Below are 18,243 nucleotides of genomic sequence, written 5' to 3' on the forward strand. Positions count from 1 at the left end.
AAAAACTAGCATATGCAAGGAAGAAGAAAGAGACGATAGCAATCTCAACATGAAGAGAGGTAATTTACTAACATGAATATTTCTACAACCATATTTTTCTCTCTCATAGTAATTACATGTAGGATCATAAGCAAATTGAACAATATAGCTATCACATAACATATTATCAACACGATCCACATGCATGCAAAGTGACACTCTTCCGAAATAGTGGGATTAACATTAACTAAAGTCATGACCTCTCCAAACACACTTTTATCAAAAACTTCATAAGATTGAACATTATCCAAATATGTGGGATCTAAAGTTGACACTCTTCCAAACCCACTTTCAGTATTTTTGGAAACATTATTATCAATCTCATATTCATCATGGGGCTTAAATAAATTTTCAAGATTGTAAGAAGAATCACCCAATCATGATCATTGCAATAAGTAGTAGACATTGCAAAATTAGCATCCCCAAGCTTAGGGTTTTGCATATTATTAGCACGATTGACATTAAGATAATTTATAATAACATCATTGCAATCATGCTTTTCATTGAAGGAACTATCATGTATGGGTGCAATAGCAACGATCTCATGTTTAACATAAGGAACTATAGCAAATTCATCTTCATAAATATTGGCATCATGGCCACAAGAATAGCAAGCATCATGTTCATCAAGGGATATTTCAATCAAATCATCGGAATCATAATTATCTATAGATGCATGCATATCATTATTTTCTTCCAAAGCAACGGTCATTCTTTCAATAAATTCTTTGATATAGACATTATGAGCATAGTTTTCATAGCAATATTTAAGTATGTCAAAATTTTCATATTCGTAGAGAGTAATATCATACTTTTCAATCAAAGAAGCAACTTCATAAGCACCCTTAAAAGCAACAAATTCTTCAATTTGTTCGATATCGTAGTAACTATAAACACCCTTTGCATAATAAGATAAGATTTCATTATCATTAAACTTACATAGGTAGGGAAGGTGCTTTTTAGGGTTCTTAGAGAAACAAGTAAAATCATAAATCTCACAAAGATTCCAAGCATAGCACAGCAATCTATTTATTTGATCCCATACGAGTCTCCCTTTTTCACACAAACGGTGACGCACAAAATGAGCATGCTCATCTAAAGATTTCCCATCAACTAGACTAGTTGGGGTTTCAGCACGAACGCATAAGGATCGAAGATGATCCAAGTAGAACACTTTAAGTGGATCCATATCAATAGATTTTTAGCAAGCAAAGATGCAAGCAAATAGAAGGCACATCGTAACACAAGCAAACAATAGATCTGGCGAGAAAAAGGAAAACGGAAAAGAAGGCAAATAAAATGGCAAAGGTGAAGTGGGGGAGAGGAAAACGAGAGGCAAATGGCAAATAATGTAATGCGAGGGATAAGAGTTTGTGATGGGTACTTGGTATGTCTTGACTTGAGCATAGATCTCCCCGGCAACGACGCCAGAAATCCGCACGTTGGCGGGAGATCAAATCTTGACTTGACTTGGCGTAAACCTCCCCGGCAACGGCGCCAGAAATCCTTCTTGCTACCTCTTGAGCCTGCGTTGGTTTTCCCTTGAAGATGAAAGGGTGATGTAGCAGAGTAGCGTAAGTATTTCCCTCAGTTTTTGAGAACCAAGGTATCAGTCCGGTAGGAGACTACACGCAAATCCCTAGTACCTGCACAAACAAATAAGAACCTTGCAACCAACGCGATAAAGGGGTTGTCAATCCCTTCACGGCCACTTGCAAAAGTGAGATCTGATAAAGATAATAAGATAAATATTTTTGGTATTTTTGTTGTATAGATTGAAAAGTAAAGATTGCAAAATAAACGGCGACAGAAATAGCTAGTTGACGGGAGATTAATATGATGGAAAATATTCTCGGGGGCCATAGGTTTCACTAGTGGCTTCTCTCAAGATAGTATATTCTACGGTGGGTGAACAAATTACTGTCGAGCAATTGATAGAAAAGCACATAGTTATGAGAATATCTAGGCATGATCATGTATATAGGCATCACGTCCGTGACAAGTAGACCGAAACGATTCTGCATCTACTACTATTACTCCACACATCGACCGCTATCCAGCATGCATCTAGAGTATTAAGTTCATAAGAACAGAGTAACGCATTAGGCAAGATGACATGATGTAGAGGGATAAACTCAAGCAATATGATATAAACCCCATCTTTTTATCCTCGATGGCAACAATACAATACGTGCCTTGCTACCCCTGCTGTCACTGGGAAAGGACACCGCAAGATTGAACCCAAAGCTAAGCACTTCTCCCATTGCAAGAAAGATCAATCTAGTAGGCCAAACCAAACTGATAATTCGAAGAGACTTGCAAAGATATTAAATCATGCATATAAGAATTCAGAGAAGAATCAAATATTGTTCATATATAATCTTGATCATAAACCCACAATTCATTGGATCTCGACAAACACACCACAAAAAGAGTTACATCAAATAGATCTCCAAGAGAATCTAGGAGAACTTTGTATTGAGATCCAAAGAGAGAGAAGAAGCCATCTAGCTAATAACTATGGACCCGAAGGTCTGTGGTAAACTACTCACACATCATCGGAGAGGCCATGGTGTTGATGTAGAGGCCCTCCGTGATTGATTCTCCCTCCGGCGGAGCGCCGGAAAAGGCCCCAAGATGGGATCTCACGGGTACAGAAGGTTGCGGCGGTGGAAAAAGTGTTTCGTGGCTCTCTTGGATGTTTTCAGGGTATAAGAGTATATATAGGCAAATGAAGTAGGTCAGTGGAGCTACGAGGGGCCCACGAGGGTGGGGGGGCGCCGACCCCCCTGGGTGCGCCGCCCTGCCTCGTGGCCGCCTCGTTGCTTCCTTGACGTCCACTCCAAGTCTCGTGGATTGCGTTTGTTCCAAAAATGATCCTCGCGAAGGTTTCATTCCGTTTAGATTCCGTTTGATATTCCTTTTCTGCGAAACACTGAAATAGGCAAAAAAAACAACAATTTGCATTGGGCTTTCGGTTAATAGGTTAGTCCCAAAAATAATATAAAAAGGTATATTAAAGCCCATTAAACATCCAAAACAGATAATATAATAGCATGGAACAATCAAAAATTATAGATACGTTAGAGACGTATTAGTGGACCACAATATGGTCATCCAGGACACACCTTCACTTGAGAGATTACTTGTAGTTGATCAACAAGGTCCAACAAGAATCAATGTCATTTCTGTGCCGAAATTGAAAGTGGTGGGCTACTCATCTGTCAAATACTACAACTTTCAGGTACAACAGTCGCCTTATATACCTCTCCCTCTTGATATCAACGTTATTTCTAGTTTTGAAGATGTATGTTCGTCTGTTATCCAGCGAAGCTTCACCCAGACTCTAGGCACAATGAAGGTCTTGGCACTAGAATCTGTCGTCCCCAACCTGGACCAAGTTTTCAGTTGCCCGAGATGCTTTCCGTGCCTGAAGAAGCTGTATATCGAGGTGATGTTCATTTCCTGTTAAATGTTAACCATAAGGGAGTACAATTTTTTGCACCTTTTCTCAAGTTTACAATGACAATGTACTATGATTTTTGAAGGAATTTTGGAGGATTTTAGGACATACACCCCCACCCCATGTTGGTTGCTTCATTCATATGGTTACAATCGTCCATAATCATTTCTCCTTTGGATTCATCTGTACTAGTTTTCAGGGAATTTTTCATCCAATCCAACCTCTTGTGAAGAAGGCTACATGTTTCTAGATTGTAATCAAATTCCCATGTTAATCATGCCAGATCGAAGATGGCACGTTGGTGCATTTTACAAATCCTGCAAACCAAATGGGTGTGTAGCAGTGTTCAAAACTGCATGTAGGCACTAACACGTTCTCTTCTTTTGCAGTGCATATTAGGCCCGGTGGAAGATGTTTATAACGACAATCACATCGAATGCCTGGATCTGCATCTCTCAAGTATTACTTTGAACTCCTACCAAGGGACCCCACCGGAGATTACACTCGCCAGGTTCTTTCTTGCCAGAGCAAAGGTGCTGAAGGTACTGAGGTTGAACACGCATTTAATTAGGAAAGATAAATGGTATGATTATCAGAGCCGGCTGGTACTGTGGAATGGAAGTGCCTCCAAAAATGCAAACTTTGTATTGGAAGAGCATATGGCAAAGCAATTGGAAATCATTATGTCAAACCCATACATGACTTGTCAGCGGCTGATCCCTTTTCAGAAATGACACGGTTTGCAATGTTTGAATTTGGGCGTTGTAATCTTTGAATTTGAACCTTGCAATATTTATGGTATTTGTTATATTGAACCGTTTCTGCTCTCTTGTCTCAACGCAAACAGTTCATCCGGGTGAACCGCATGTCGTACATCGCACACACCTTGATCTAGCTGACCGTTTCTTTTGTGTTGCCTAATCACAAACAGTTCATCCGAGTGAACTGTATGATGTACATCGCACACACCTTGATCTGGCTGACCGTTTCTTTTGTGTTGCCTAATCACAAACAGTTCATCCGAGTGAACCGTATGCTGTACATCGCACACAGCTTCATCTGGCTGCCCGTTTCTTTTGTTCCTCCTCATCGAAAACGGTTAATTGAACTAAACCGTATGCCCTGAATCGCACACGCAACTAAAATCTGAACCGTGTTTGATGCATCCGTCATCACAAACGTTCTGCACCTTTTTTGACAGTTTTTTACACCACCATTTTGCGATTATTGCATCGCACACAGTTTCGTCGAAGGGTCTCTGATCGTAGTGTCACGTTAGCAGCATCCTGCAGTATTGCCAATATGTTTGAAAATTCCTTCTAATTTACTGCACATGGAATTAACTCGCACACAAGTACACAAATATGATTTTTCAAACCATTATGGTTAGCCGTCGCATGTAGATGTAGTTCAAATTTGAATTACGGTCATTAAATGGCTAGAAAATCACTTAAATGTCTTTAAAAGGTCAAATGACCCCTGAAATTTTCCAAATTTTCACATGACAGTTGCATTAGTGCACGTTAAATGTAGAATTTTTTTCGAAGGCCGTAAGAGGAAGCTATCTCCCGTTCGTCATCAAACATGCATTGTTCCCTCTCGGAACCACGAGCCTTCTAGTGAGTTGCTCCGGTTTGTGAGGGGTGTTTGTCCAAACTTTCATCAAACATGCCAATATTTTTACCACATCATCTTGGTGGCATGACCTTACAGCAACCAAGGTTTCATGTGTTTCTGATATTTTTTCTAATTTTTTGGAATTAAAATGCCATGTCACTCCATGCATACATATGCATGTGTCCATGTCATGAGACAAATATGTTTGAAAATTCCTTCTAATTTACTGCACATGGAATTAACTCGCACATAAGTACACAAATATGATTTTTCAAACCGTTATGGTTAGCCATTGCATGTATATGTAGTTCAAATTTGAATTACGGTCATTAAATGGCTAAAAATCACTTAAATGTCTTTAAAAGGTCAAATGACCCCTGAAATTTTCCAAATTTTCACATTACAGCTGTATTAGTGCACTTTAAATGTAGAAAAAAAATTGAAGGCCGTAAGAGGAAGCTATCTCCCATTCGTCATCAAACATGCATTGTTCCCTCTTGGAACCATGAGCCTTCTAGTGAGTTGCTCCGATTTGTGAGGGGGCGTGTCCAAACTTTCGTCAAACAGGCCAATTTTTTTACCACATCATCTTGGTGGCATGACATTACATCAAGCAAGGTTTCATGTTTTTCTGATCATTTTTTTTATTTCTGGGAATTAAAATGCCATGTCACTCCACGCATGTGTCCATGCTGTAGGACCAATATGTTTGAAAATTCCTTCTAATTTACTGCACATGGAATTAACTCGCACACAAGTACACAAATATAATTTTTCAAACCGTTATGGTTAGGCGTTGCATGTTGATGTAGTTCAAATTTTAATTACGGTCACTAAATGGCTAGAAAATCACTTAAATGTTTTTAAAAGGTCAAATGACCCCTAGAATTTTCCAAATTTTCACATTACAGTTGTAGTAGTGCACGTTAAACATAGAAAAAAATTGAAGGCCGTAAGAGGAAGCTATCTCCTGTTTGTCATCAAACATGCATTGTTCCCTCTCGGAACCACGAGCCATCTTGTGAGTTGCTCTGGTTTGTGAGGGGTGTGTGTCAAAACTTTCGTCAAACATGCCAATTTTTTTACCACATCATCTTGGTGGCATGCCATTACATCAAGCAAGGTTTCATGTTTTTCTGATCATTTTTTAATTTTTTGGAATTAAAATGCCATGGCACTCCATGCATACATATGCATGTGTCCATGTCGTGAGACCAATATGTTTGAAAATTCCTTCTAATTTACTGCACATGGAATTAACTCGCACACAAGTACACAAATATGATTTTTCAAACCGTTATGGTTAGCCGTTGCATGTAGATGTAGTTCAAATTTCAATCATAGTCATTAAATGGCCAGAAAATCACTTAAATGTTTTTAAAAGGTTAAATGACCGCTAGAATTTTCCAAAATTTCACATTACAGTTGTAGTAGTGCACGTTAAACGTAGAAAAAATTTGAAGGCCGTAAGAGGAAGCTATCTCCTGTTCGTCATCAAACATGCATTGTTCCCTCTCGGAACCACGAGCCTTCTAGTGAGTTGCTCTGGTTTGTGAGGGGTGTGTGTCCAAACTTTCGTCAAACATGCCAATTTTTTTACCACATCATCTTGGTGGCATGACATTACATCAAGCAAGGTTTCATGTTTTTCTGATCATTTTTTAATTTTTTGGAATTAAAATGCCATGGCACTCCATGCATACATATGCATGTGTCCATGTTGTGAGACCAATATGTTTGAAAATTCCTTCTAATTTACTGCACATGGAATTAACTCGCACACAAGTACACAAATATGATTTTTCAAACCGTTATGGTTAGCCGTTGCATGTAGATGTAGTTCAAATTTGAATTACGGTCATTAAATGGCTAGAAAATCACTTAAATGTCTTCAAAAGGTCAAATGACCCCTGAAATTTTCCAAATTTTCACATGACAGTTGTATTAGTGCATGTTACATGTTGAAAAAATTTGAAGGCTATAAGAGGAAGCTATCTCCCGTTCGTCATCAAACATGCATTGTTCCCTCTCGGAACCACGATCCTTCTAGTGAGTTTCTCTGGTTTGTGAGGGGTGTGTCAAAACTTTCGTCACACATGCCAATTTTTTTACCACATCATCTAGGTGGCATGACATTACATCAACCAAGGCTTCATGTGTTTCTGATTTTTTTTTACTTTTTGGAATTTAAATGCCATGGCACTCCATGCTTAATTGTGTCATAGCCATTAGACCAATATGTTTGAGAATTCCTTCCAATTTACTACACATGGAATTCAATCACACACAATTACACAAAATATGTCTTTTCCAACCGTTATGGTTAGCTGTTGCATGTACATGTGGTTCAAATTTCAGTTATGGTCATTAAATGGCTATAAAATCACTTAAATGTTTTAAAAGGTCAAATGACCCTTGAAATTTTCCAAAATTTTACATGAAAGTTGTATTAGTACTACAAATTTTCTCTTACATTTAAAACATCATCCGTTGCCACTTTACTCCAAATTCGTCTTTCACAGCTAATAAAAAATATCTACAACAACACACACAGTTGTTTTCTAGGAACCATATGTGATGAAAATATCAAGGTCTATTTAAGTCTTCCTCCTTAAGCTTCGCCGACTCGTCTTCTCCAGTGCCGGCAACCCCCGAATCCACGAATCCCGATCCCCATTCCCGCACCCCCTTCTTGCAAAGATGATGCCGTGGAAACGCTTTGTGAATGCCCGTATGATGGCCGCGCCCCCCAAGCGCGGCCACCTGCGCCGAGAGCGCGGCCGCCAACGCCGAGAGTGCCACTGCATCCGCATTGAGTGCGGCCGCTTTCGCCGAGAGGGTGATACGCCTCCAACGTATCTATAATTTTTGATTGTTCCATGCTATTATATTATCTGTTTTGGATGTTTAATGGGCTTTAATATGCTCTTTTATATTATTTTTGGGACTAACCTATTAACCGAAGGCCCAGTGCCAGTTTCTGTTTTTTTGCCCATTTCAGTGTTTTGCAGAAAAGGAATACCAAACGGAATCCAAACGGAATGAAACCTTCGCGATGATCTTTCTTGGAACGAAAGCAATCCAGGAGAGTTGGAGTTGAAGTCTGGAACTCCGCGAGGCGGCCACGAGGCAGGAGAGCGCACCCAGGGGGTAGGCGCGGCCCCACCCTCGTGGGCCCCATGGAGCTCCACCGACGTACTTCTTTCACCTATATATACTCTTATACCCTAAAAACATCAGGGGAGCCACCAAACCACTTTTCCACCACTGCAACCTTCTATACCCATGAGATACCATCTTGGGGCCTTTTCCGGCGCTCTGCCGGAGGGGCAATCGATCACGGAGGGCTTCTACATCAACATCATAGCCTCTCCGATGATGTGTAAGTAGTTTACCACATACCTTCGGGTCCATAGTTATTAGCTAGATGGCTTCTTCTCTCTCTTTGATTCTCAATACAAAGTTCTCCTCGATGTTCTTGGAGACCTATTCGATGTAATACTCTTTTGCGGTGTGTTTGCCGAGATCCGATGAATTGTGGATTTATGAACAAGTTTATCCATGAATATTATTTGGTTCTTCTCTGAATTCTTATATGCATGATTTGATATCTTTGCAAGGCTCTTCGAATTATCGGTTTAGTTTGGCCTACTAGATTGATCTTTCTTGCAATGGGAGAAGTGCTTAGCTTTGGGTTCAATCTTGCGGTGTCCTTTCCCAGTGACAGTAGGGGTAGCAAGGCATGTATTGTATTGTTGCCATCGAGGATAAAAAGATGGTGTTTATATCATATTGCTTGAATTTATCCCTCTACATCATGTCATCTTGCTTAATGCGTTACTCTGTTCTTATGAACTTAATACTCTAGATGCATGCTGGATAGCGGTCGATGTGTGGAGTAATACTAGTAGATGCAGAATCGTTTCGGTCTACTTGACACGGACGTGATGCCTATATTCATGATCATTGCCTAGATATTCTCATAATTATGCGCTTTTCTATCAATTGCTCGACAGTAATTTGTTCACCCACCGTAATACATGCTATCTTGAGAGAAGCCACTAGTGAAACCTATGGCCCACGGGTCTATTTTACATCATATAAGTTTCCGATCTACAATTCTAGTTTCCTATTTTTTTATTTTGCAATCTTTACTTTCCAATCTATACAACAAAAATACCAAAAATATTTATCTTACTATCTTTATTAGATCTCACTTTTGCGAGTGACCGTGAAGGGATTGACAACCCCTTTATCGCGTTGGTTGCAAGGTTCTTGATTGTTTGTGCAAGTACTAGGTGACTTGTCCGTTGTCTCCGACTGGATTGATACCTTGGTTCTAAAAAACTGAGGGAAATACTTACGCTACTTTGCCGCATCACCCTTTCCTCTTCAAGGGAAAACCAACGCATGCTCAAGAGGTAGCAAGAAGGATTTCTGGTGTCGTTGCCGGGGAGATCTATGCCAAGTCAAGACATAGCAAGTACCCATCATAAACTCTGCTCCCTCGCATTACATTATTTGTCATTCGCCTCTCGTTTTCCTCTCCCCCACCTCTAAAACAAATTTTCGAAAACCTTTGCCTTTTCTTCGCCCTCCTTCCGCTCGATCTTGTGTTACCATGTGCCTTCTTTTTGCTTGCATCTTCGCTTGCTAAAAGTTTATGGATCCTCATCCCCTTGCCAATCTTTTTAAGAGATCCAATTATGATGAACCAATTTCTAGTGATTTGAGTGTACTAGATTATCTTTATGAGGTTTTGCTTGAAATTCATGAATCTGAAAATTGTGATGAAGAAATTTATGAAGAGATTCACGATAGCTCCTTGAATAAAAAGCATGATTGCAATGATTTTACTATAAATTCTCTTGATGTCAATTGTGCTAATAATATGCAAAACCCTAAGCTTGGAGATGCTAGTTTTGCTATGTCTACTACTTGTTGCAATGATCATGATTGGGGTGATTCTTCTTATGATCTTCAAAATTTATTTAAGCCCCATGATGAATATGAGATTGATAATAGTGTTTGCAATAATATTAAAAGTGGGTTTGGAGAGGTCATGGCTTTAGTTAATGATAATCCCACTATTTTGGAAGAGTGTCCACTTCGCATGCATGTGGATCGTGTTGAGAATATGTTATGTGATAGCTATTTTGTTGAATTTGCCTATGATCCTACATGTAATTATTATGAGAGAGGAAAATATGGTTGTAGAAATTTTTATCTTACTAAATTACCTCTCGTCATGTTGAGATTGCTATCTTCTCTTTCTTCTTCCTTGCATATGCTAATTTTTGCTTGCTATGATAATTTGTTTGCTTATAAAATGCCTATGCATAGGAAGTATGTTAGACTTAGATGTGTTTATCACGTGTTCTATGATGCTCTCTTTGTGCTTTAATTCCTGTCTTTGATGTGAGCATCATTAAAATTATCAATGCCTAGCTAGGGCGTTAAATAATAGCGCTTGTTGGGAGGCAACCCAATTTTATTTTTGTTCCTTGCTTTTTGTTCCTGTTTAGTAATAAATAATTCATCTAGCCTTTGGTTAGATGTGGTTTTATGTTTTAATTAGTGTTTGTGCCAAGTAAAACCTATAGGATCTTCTTGGGTGATAATTATTTGATCTTGCTGAAAAAAGACAGAAACTTTCTGCTCACGAAAACAATTGTTAAACATCACCAAGAGTGATAAAATATTGATTTCAACTACAGTATATCAATAAACAAATTATCTAGCTCGTCCTATTTTTTCAGAATTTTTGGAGTTACAGAAGTATTCGTATGAATCAGATTGCTACAGACTTCTGTTTTGACAAATTCTGTTTTTCGTTGTGTTGTTTGCTTATTTTGATGAATCTATGAGTAGTATCGGGGGGGGGGGGTATGAACCATAGAGAAGTTGGAATACAGTAGGTTTAACACCAATACAAATAAAAGAATGAGTTCATTACAGTACCTTAAAGTGGTGGTTTGTTTTCTTATACTAACGGAGCTCATGAGATTTTCTGTTAAGTTTTGTGTTGTGAAGTTTTCAAGTTTTGGGGTAAAGATTTGATGGATTTTGGAATAAGGAGTGGCAAGAGCCTAAGCTTGGGGATGCTCAAGGCACCCCAAGGTAAAATTCAAGGACAACCAAAAGCCTAAGCTTGGGGATGCCCCGGAAGGCATCCCCTCTTTCGTCTTCGTCTATCGGTAACTTTACTTGAGGCTATATTTTTATTCACCACATGATATGTGTTTTGCTTGGAGCGTCTTGTATGATTTGAGTCTTTGCTTTTTAGTTTACCACAATCATCCTTGCTGTACACACCTTTTGGAGATACACGCATAAATTGGAATTTATTAGAATACTCCATGTGCTTCACTTATATCTTTTGAGCTAGATAATTTTGCTCTAGTGCTTCACTTATATATTTTTAGAGCATGGTGGTGGTTTTATTTTACAGAAATTATTGATCTCTCATGCTTCACTTATATTATTTTGAGAGTCTTTTAGAACAACATGGTAATTTGCTTTGCCTATAAAATTAGTCCTGTTATGATAGGCATCCAAGATGGGTATAATAAAAACTTTCATATAAAGTGCACTGAATACTATGAGAAGTTTGATGCTTGATTATTGTTTTGTGATATGAAGATGGTAATATTAGAGTCATGCTAGTTGAATAATTGTGAATTTGAGAAATACTTGTGTTGAGGTTTGCAAGTCCCGTAGCATGCACGTATGGTAACCGTCGTGTAACAAATTTGAAGCATGAGGTGTTTCTTTGATTGTCTTCCTTATGAGTGGCAGTCGGGGACGAGCGATGGTCTTTCCCTACCAATCTATCCCCTAGGAGCATGCGTGTAGTGCTTGGTTTTGATGACTTGCAGATTTTTGCAATAAGTATGTGAGTTCTTTATGACTAATATTGAGTCCATGGATTATACGCACTCTCACCCTTCCAGCATTGCTAGCCTCTCTTGTACCGCGCAACTTTCGCCAGTACCATAAACCCACCATATACCTTCCTCAAAACAGCCACCATACCTACCTATTATGGCATTTCCATAGCCATTCCGAGATATATTGCCATCCAATTTTCCATCGTTCCGTTTATTATGACACGCTTCATCATTGTCATATTGCCTCGCATGATCATGTAGTTGACATCATATTTGTGGCAAAGCCACCATTCATAATTTTTTCATACATGTCACTCTTGATTCATTGCACATCCCGGTACACCGCCGAAGGCATTCACATAGAGTCATATTTTGTTCTAAGTATCGAGTTGTAATTCTTGAGTTGTAAATAAATAAAAGTGTGATGATCATCATTATTAGAGCATTGTCCCGTGTGAGGAAAAAAAAGAGGCCAAAGAAGCCCAATAAAAAAACAGGCCAAAGAAGCCCAACAAAATAAAAAAAGATTGAGAGAAAAAGAGAGAAGGGACAATGTTACTATCCTTTTTCCACACTTGTGCTTCAAAGTAGCACCATGATCTTCATGATAGAGAGTCTCCTATTTTGTCACTTTCATACTAGTGGGAATTTTTCATTATAGAACTTGGCTTGTATATTCCAACGATGGGCTTCCTCAAATGCCCTAGGTCTTCATGAGCAAGCAAGTTGGATGCACACCCACTTAGTTTCTTTTGTTGAGCTTTCATACATTTATAGCTCTAGTGCATCCGTTGCATGGCAATCCCTACTGATTCACATTGATATCTATTGATGGGCATCTCCATAGCCCATTAATATGCCTAGTTGATGTGAGACCATCTTCCTCTTTTTTGTCTTCTCCACAACCACCATTCTATTCCACCTATAGTGCTATGTCCATGGCTCACACTCATGTATTGCGTGAAAGTTGAAAAAGTTTGAGAATACTAAAGTATGAAACAATTGCTTGGCTTGTCATCGGGGTTGTGCATGATTTGAGCATTTTGTGTGACTAAGATGGAGCATAGCCAAACTATATGATTTTGTAGGGATGAACTTTCTTTGGCCATGTTATTTTGAGAAGACATGATTACTTTGATAGTATGCTTGAAGTATTATTATTTTTATGTCAATATTAAACTTTTGTCTAGAATCTTTCGGATCTGAACATTCATGCCACAATAAAGAAAATTACATTGAAAATTATGTTAGGTAGCATTCCACATCAAAAATTCTGTTTTTATCATTTACCTACTCGAGGACGAGCAGGAATTAAGCTTGGTGATGCTTGATACGTCTCCAACGTATCTATAATTTTTGATTGTTCCATGCTATTATATTATCTGTTTTGGATGTTTAATGGGCCTTAATATGCTCTTTTATATTATTTTTGGGACTAACCTACTAACCGAAGGCCCAGTGCCAGTTTTTGTTTTTTTTTGCCTATTTCAGTGTTTTGCAGAAAAGGAATACCAAACGGAATCCAAACGGAATGAAACCTTCACGATGATCTTTCTTGGAACGAAAGCAATCCAGAAGAGTTGGAGTTGAAGTCTAGAACTCCGCGAGGCGACCAGAAGGCAGGAGGGCGCGCCTAGGGGGTAGGCGCCCCCACCCTCGTGGGCCCCACGGAGCTCCACCGACGTACTTCTTTCGCCTATATATACTCTTATACCCTAAAAGCATCAGGGGGAGCCACAAAACCACTTTTCCACCGCCGCAACCTTCTGTACCCATGAGATCCCATCTTGGGGCCTTTTTCAGCGCTCTGCCGGAGGGGGAATCGATCACGGAGGGCTTCTACATCAACACCATAGCCTCTCCGATGATGTGTGAGTAGTTTACCACAGACCTTCGGGTCCATAGTTATTAGCTAGATGGCTTCTTCTCTCTCTTTGATTCTCAATACAAAGTTCTCCTCGATGTTCTTGGAGATCTATTCGATGTAATACTCTTTTGCGGTGTGTTTGCCGAGATTCGATGAATTGTGGATTTATGAACAAGTTTATCTATGAATATTATTTGGTTCTTCTCTGAATTCTTATATGCATGATTTGATATCTTTGCAAGTCTCTTCGAATTATCGTTTTAGTTTGGCCTACTAGATTTATCTTTCTTGCAATGGGAGAAGTGCTTAGCTTTGGGTTCAATCTTGCGGTGTCCTTTCCCAGTGACAGTAGGGGTAGCAAGGCACGTATTGTATTGTTGCCATCGAGGATAAAAAGATGGGGTTTATATCATATTGCTTGAGTTTATCCCTCTACATCATATCATCTTGCTTAATGCGTTACTCTGTTCTTATGAACTTAATACTCTAGATGCATGCTGGATAGCGGTCGATGTGTGGAGTAATAGTAGTAGATGCAGAATCGTTTCGGTCTACTTGACATGGACGTGGGCCTATATTCATGATCATTGCTTAGATATTCTCAAAACTATGCGCTTTTCTATCAATTGCTCGGTAGTAATTTGTTCACCCACTGTAATACATGCTATCTTGAGAGAAGCCACTAGTGAAACCTATGGCCCCCGGGTCCATTTTACATCATATAAGTTTCCGATCTACAATTCTAGTTTCCTATTTATTTTATTTTGCAATCTTTACTTTCCAAACTATGAAAGAAAAATACCAAAAATATTTATCTTACTATCTTTATTAGATCTCACTTTTGCGAGTGACCATGAAGGGATTGACAACCCCTTTATCGCGTTGGTTGCAAGGTTCTTGATTCTTTGTGCATGTACTAGGTGACTTGTGTGTTGTCTCCTACTGAATTGATACCTTGGTTCTCAAAAACCGAGGAAAATACTTACGCTACTTTGCTGCATCACCCTTTCCTCTTCAAGAAAAAACCAACGCATGCTCAAGAGGTAGCAGAGGGCGTCTGCGACAGCCGACAGGGCAGCTGCAGCAGCCGAGACGGCTGCAGCTGCTGCTACGACGGTGGCTGCAAACGCCGAGAGCGCTCGAGCTGCCGTCCGTGCCTCCGATGTCGCCCTGGCCTGGTTCGAGGCCATCCATGCCAAGATCAAGGATGCACACGCCAAGATATTCCAGGCCACCTCGTCCAGCATGCAACCCACGTCCGAAAAGGGCGGCGGTGGCCATGGAGCACCTGCTTCCTCATGAGGTCGCCGTGCGGGAGCTGGAGATGCAGGAGGCGGCGGAGATCGAGGAGCGCCGGGAGGAGGAGTTGCGCGTGGCCAAGGCGAGATAGAGAAGAGTCTGTCCGTCGAGGAATCGGCGATGGAGTACCAAGGCGAGCTCTGGCGCAGCCACTACTACGAGTACTACAACCTTGAGGGCGGCGCCGAGGACGAGGACGAGGACGCGGTCAACTTCAGCAGGGGGGACACGGAGTCGACCAACGTCGTCATGTCGCCAGGACAAGTCATCGACGTCTCATCTCACACCGGTGATGCATAGGCTGGCGCGGCGACGGATTTGTTAAAATTATGCGTACTTAGGCTATTTTTTAATGCTGGTCTTTTGTTAGAGCAATGTTTAGGTCAACTGGCTCTGTTTAATTACTAAAATTGCTCGATTCAGTAAGTGTGGTTTGCCTGCTGTACGCTCTTTTGTGTGCCCAAATTAGCAAGCAATGTTAAATTATGCAATGATGTACCCGAGGAAATTTCCACCAAAATTTGAATTATCAAACTCATCCCACGCACGTAAAGCAGAAGAATCATTTGCGATGCACACAATCATTCAAAGTGAATGGTCCGGCGGCACTGCGCGCAAAGTTTCCCTCCACATTTCCAAAATTTTGGCCTACCACCAAAATATCTACCCCACCCCCTCCCCCTTCCCCACCCCCTTTTCTCCCCGACCACAAGTCACATTTCTCCTGTTTCCTCCTTCCTTCCTTAGCTATAGCTGCTTCCTCGCTTGCTTCCTTGCTCTCGCCGTCTCGCATCCTACCACCGGGGTCGCCATGGTCTTCTTCAAAGACCTCTCCAGCGGTTCCTCGTCCGGCGACGACTCCTTCACCACCCGGGTATGCCTCTCTTCTCTCTCTCGGGCTATGACTTGGAATGAAAGATTTTTTACCCGACAGTCGATTTGAGTCATTTCTTCCTCTTGTAGCTCCCTAGGACCATAAGTGGCAACGAATGGAGCGGGGTGGCTAAAGATCTATCTACTCGTTGTCACCATCAATTTCCATGCGTGAAGCTAGTTGCGTTTGAATCTGTGGACACTGGGAGGAAGTTTCTAGCATGTGCAGAGAAGGGTAGACCCTCTTTCATTGTTACAAATCATTTGTTAGATGTGATTCAGACACTGTCACGGTCCCAACCCATTCATACCACACCTTTAACCAAACGCATCCTAAGACAGTGCCACAGTTTCTACCTAGTATCTAAAATTGTTGCCATCTCATCAGCAGTGCCGTTAGAAAATTATTTGGCACCGCTTCAGCAGTTTATGTAGCCAACTTTGGTCCACGCATCCGAGCAACCAAGCAGTAAAATACTAAATCTTTATGGCACGAAGGAACTGGGCATCGGAGCAACTAGGTGCTCCGGAGTCCGGGTCCCTGATTTTTTTCCGCTGCATCGGCTCACCAGTGCAGGGCACCGGTGCGAGATGTAGCAACAGTTGTCTTTACACCAGTTTTGGCATACATAGTGGACGGCCTTAGTGCTATTAGTTCTATGTTACTAAATTTGTGCATGTACACACCTGTTAGTATCAATTTGCTGTCATCCAAACACCGTCGCTATGCTGTTGCAGTTATATTTACCTTCCTCATAAAATGTTTAATTTGTTATTTATTGTACATGAGTAAGAACTTGTAGCGTTGTTGTAGTTAATTATAGGTTCTGATGTTTCAGAATTTCGTTGTTGTCTCAGTAGCAATTAATTTATTTGCACATTGATTTTTTTGAGAAGATATGTGAAAATTAACATGTTTCTTCAGTTTTTCAAAATAAGTATTTAGAATTTTCTATGTTGCTATAAACCCATTTCCCCTACAATTGTTATTGATCTAGTTTTAAATATTATAGGATGATGTGAAGTGTTCTTACTTGGAGTGGGTTGATCAAGAGTGGCAATAGTCTTTGAAGATGTACCTAGCAAAGCTCTGGAACATGTATTAGGAAGAGAACAGAGGTAGGCTTAAAGAAAGTATTGTCAATGCTGAAGAATATTTGAAGATGCGGGATAAAAATAGGAAGGTGAAGAATGAGTTTAGATTTTTTTTAAATCAGACTTTGCTAAGACGGTGTTGGCGAAGGAGTTGGATCACAGCTCTGTGGGCGATCGGCTGTTCCCGAAACTCCCGAACGGGTGGAAACAAAAAGAGAAAACCACCTCCACCACCAGGAACAGCTCTACCCACCACCTTCCCCGATCTGCAACCCCCCGCGAACCCATCGCCGGAGACCACCGGACCTCCACCGTCGTGCGCCTAGCCTCTCCTCCTTCCTTCTCCTTGCCCTCTCACCGGCGCGGCTGATCTCCCGCATCCCCGCGCGCCGCCAGGCCCTGGATCCCTGTACCTCGCCGCAGGGCCCTCGATCTCGTGCGCCGCCGTTGGGCCATGGATCCCACGCGCCGCCACCGCGCCAAGGATCCCCTCGCGCTGCCACCTCCTGAGGCCACAACGCGCTACCTCGTGTCCCCCGGACCTTACCTCCTTCCTCCCCTCGCCGGCGACCAACCTGCCTCCTTGTTCGCCACGTCGGGCGAGTGGTGCAGCGCCGGAGCGCCGCCGCCATGGGCTTGGCCGTTGCCGTCCTCCAGATGCATGTCAGCCACCGCTCCTCAACTCCACATCGACCCGGCTCGGTGCTCCAACAGTCCTCGAACTGCCATGAGATCTGGTGTTGGGGCTCCTCTCCTCTGCTTGCATTGCCTCGGCTCTGCACGTCACCTGCAGAACACCCACCCCGACCTCCCCGTAAGCCAGCCAAGCACTGCCGCGAGGCCACTTGCTGCACCCCCACCATGTTTCCCCTGCTACCCCCAATCACCCGACGGTCACCTCCCACTGCAGCGCCGCTTTCCTGCAGCCTGAGCGTCGCGGCCTCTCCTGCAATAGCTGTCGTGGCCTTCGTTCTTGTTCTTCAAGAAGCAGCAGCTGACCCTGTTCTTGTTCATCTTTAAAACATCAACATTGTTTATCTGAACTGACTGAAAATTTTGATCCGGATTGAGTGCTGATGACTAGGATCCAATGCAACTCC

The sequence above is a fragment of the Aegilops tauschii genome, chromosome 5 (assembly GCF_002575655.3).
Source record: "Aegilops tauschii subsp. strangulata cultivar AL8/78 chromosome 5, Aet v6.0, whole genome shotgun sequence".
NCBI lineage: Eukaryota > Viridiplantae > Streptophyta > Magnoliopsida > Poales > Poaceae > Aegilops > Aegilops tauschii.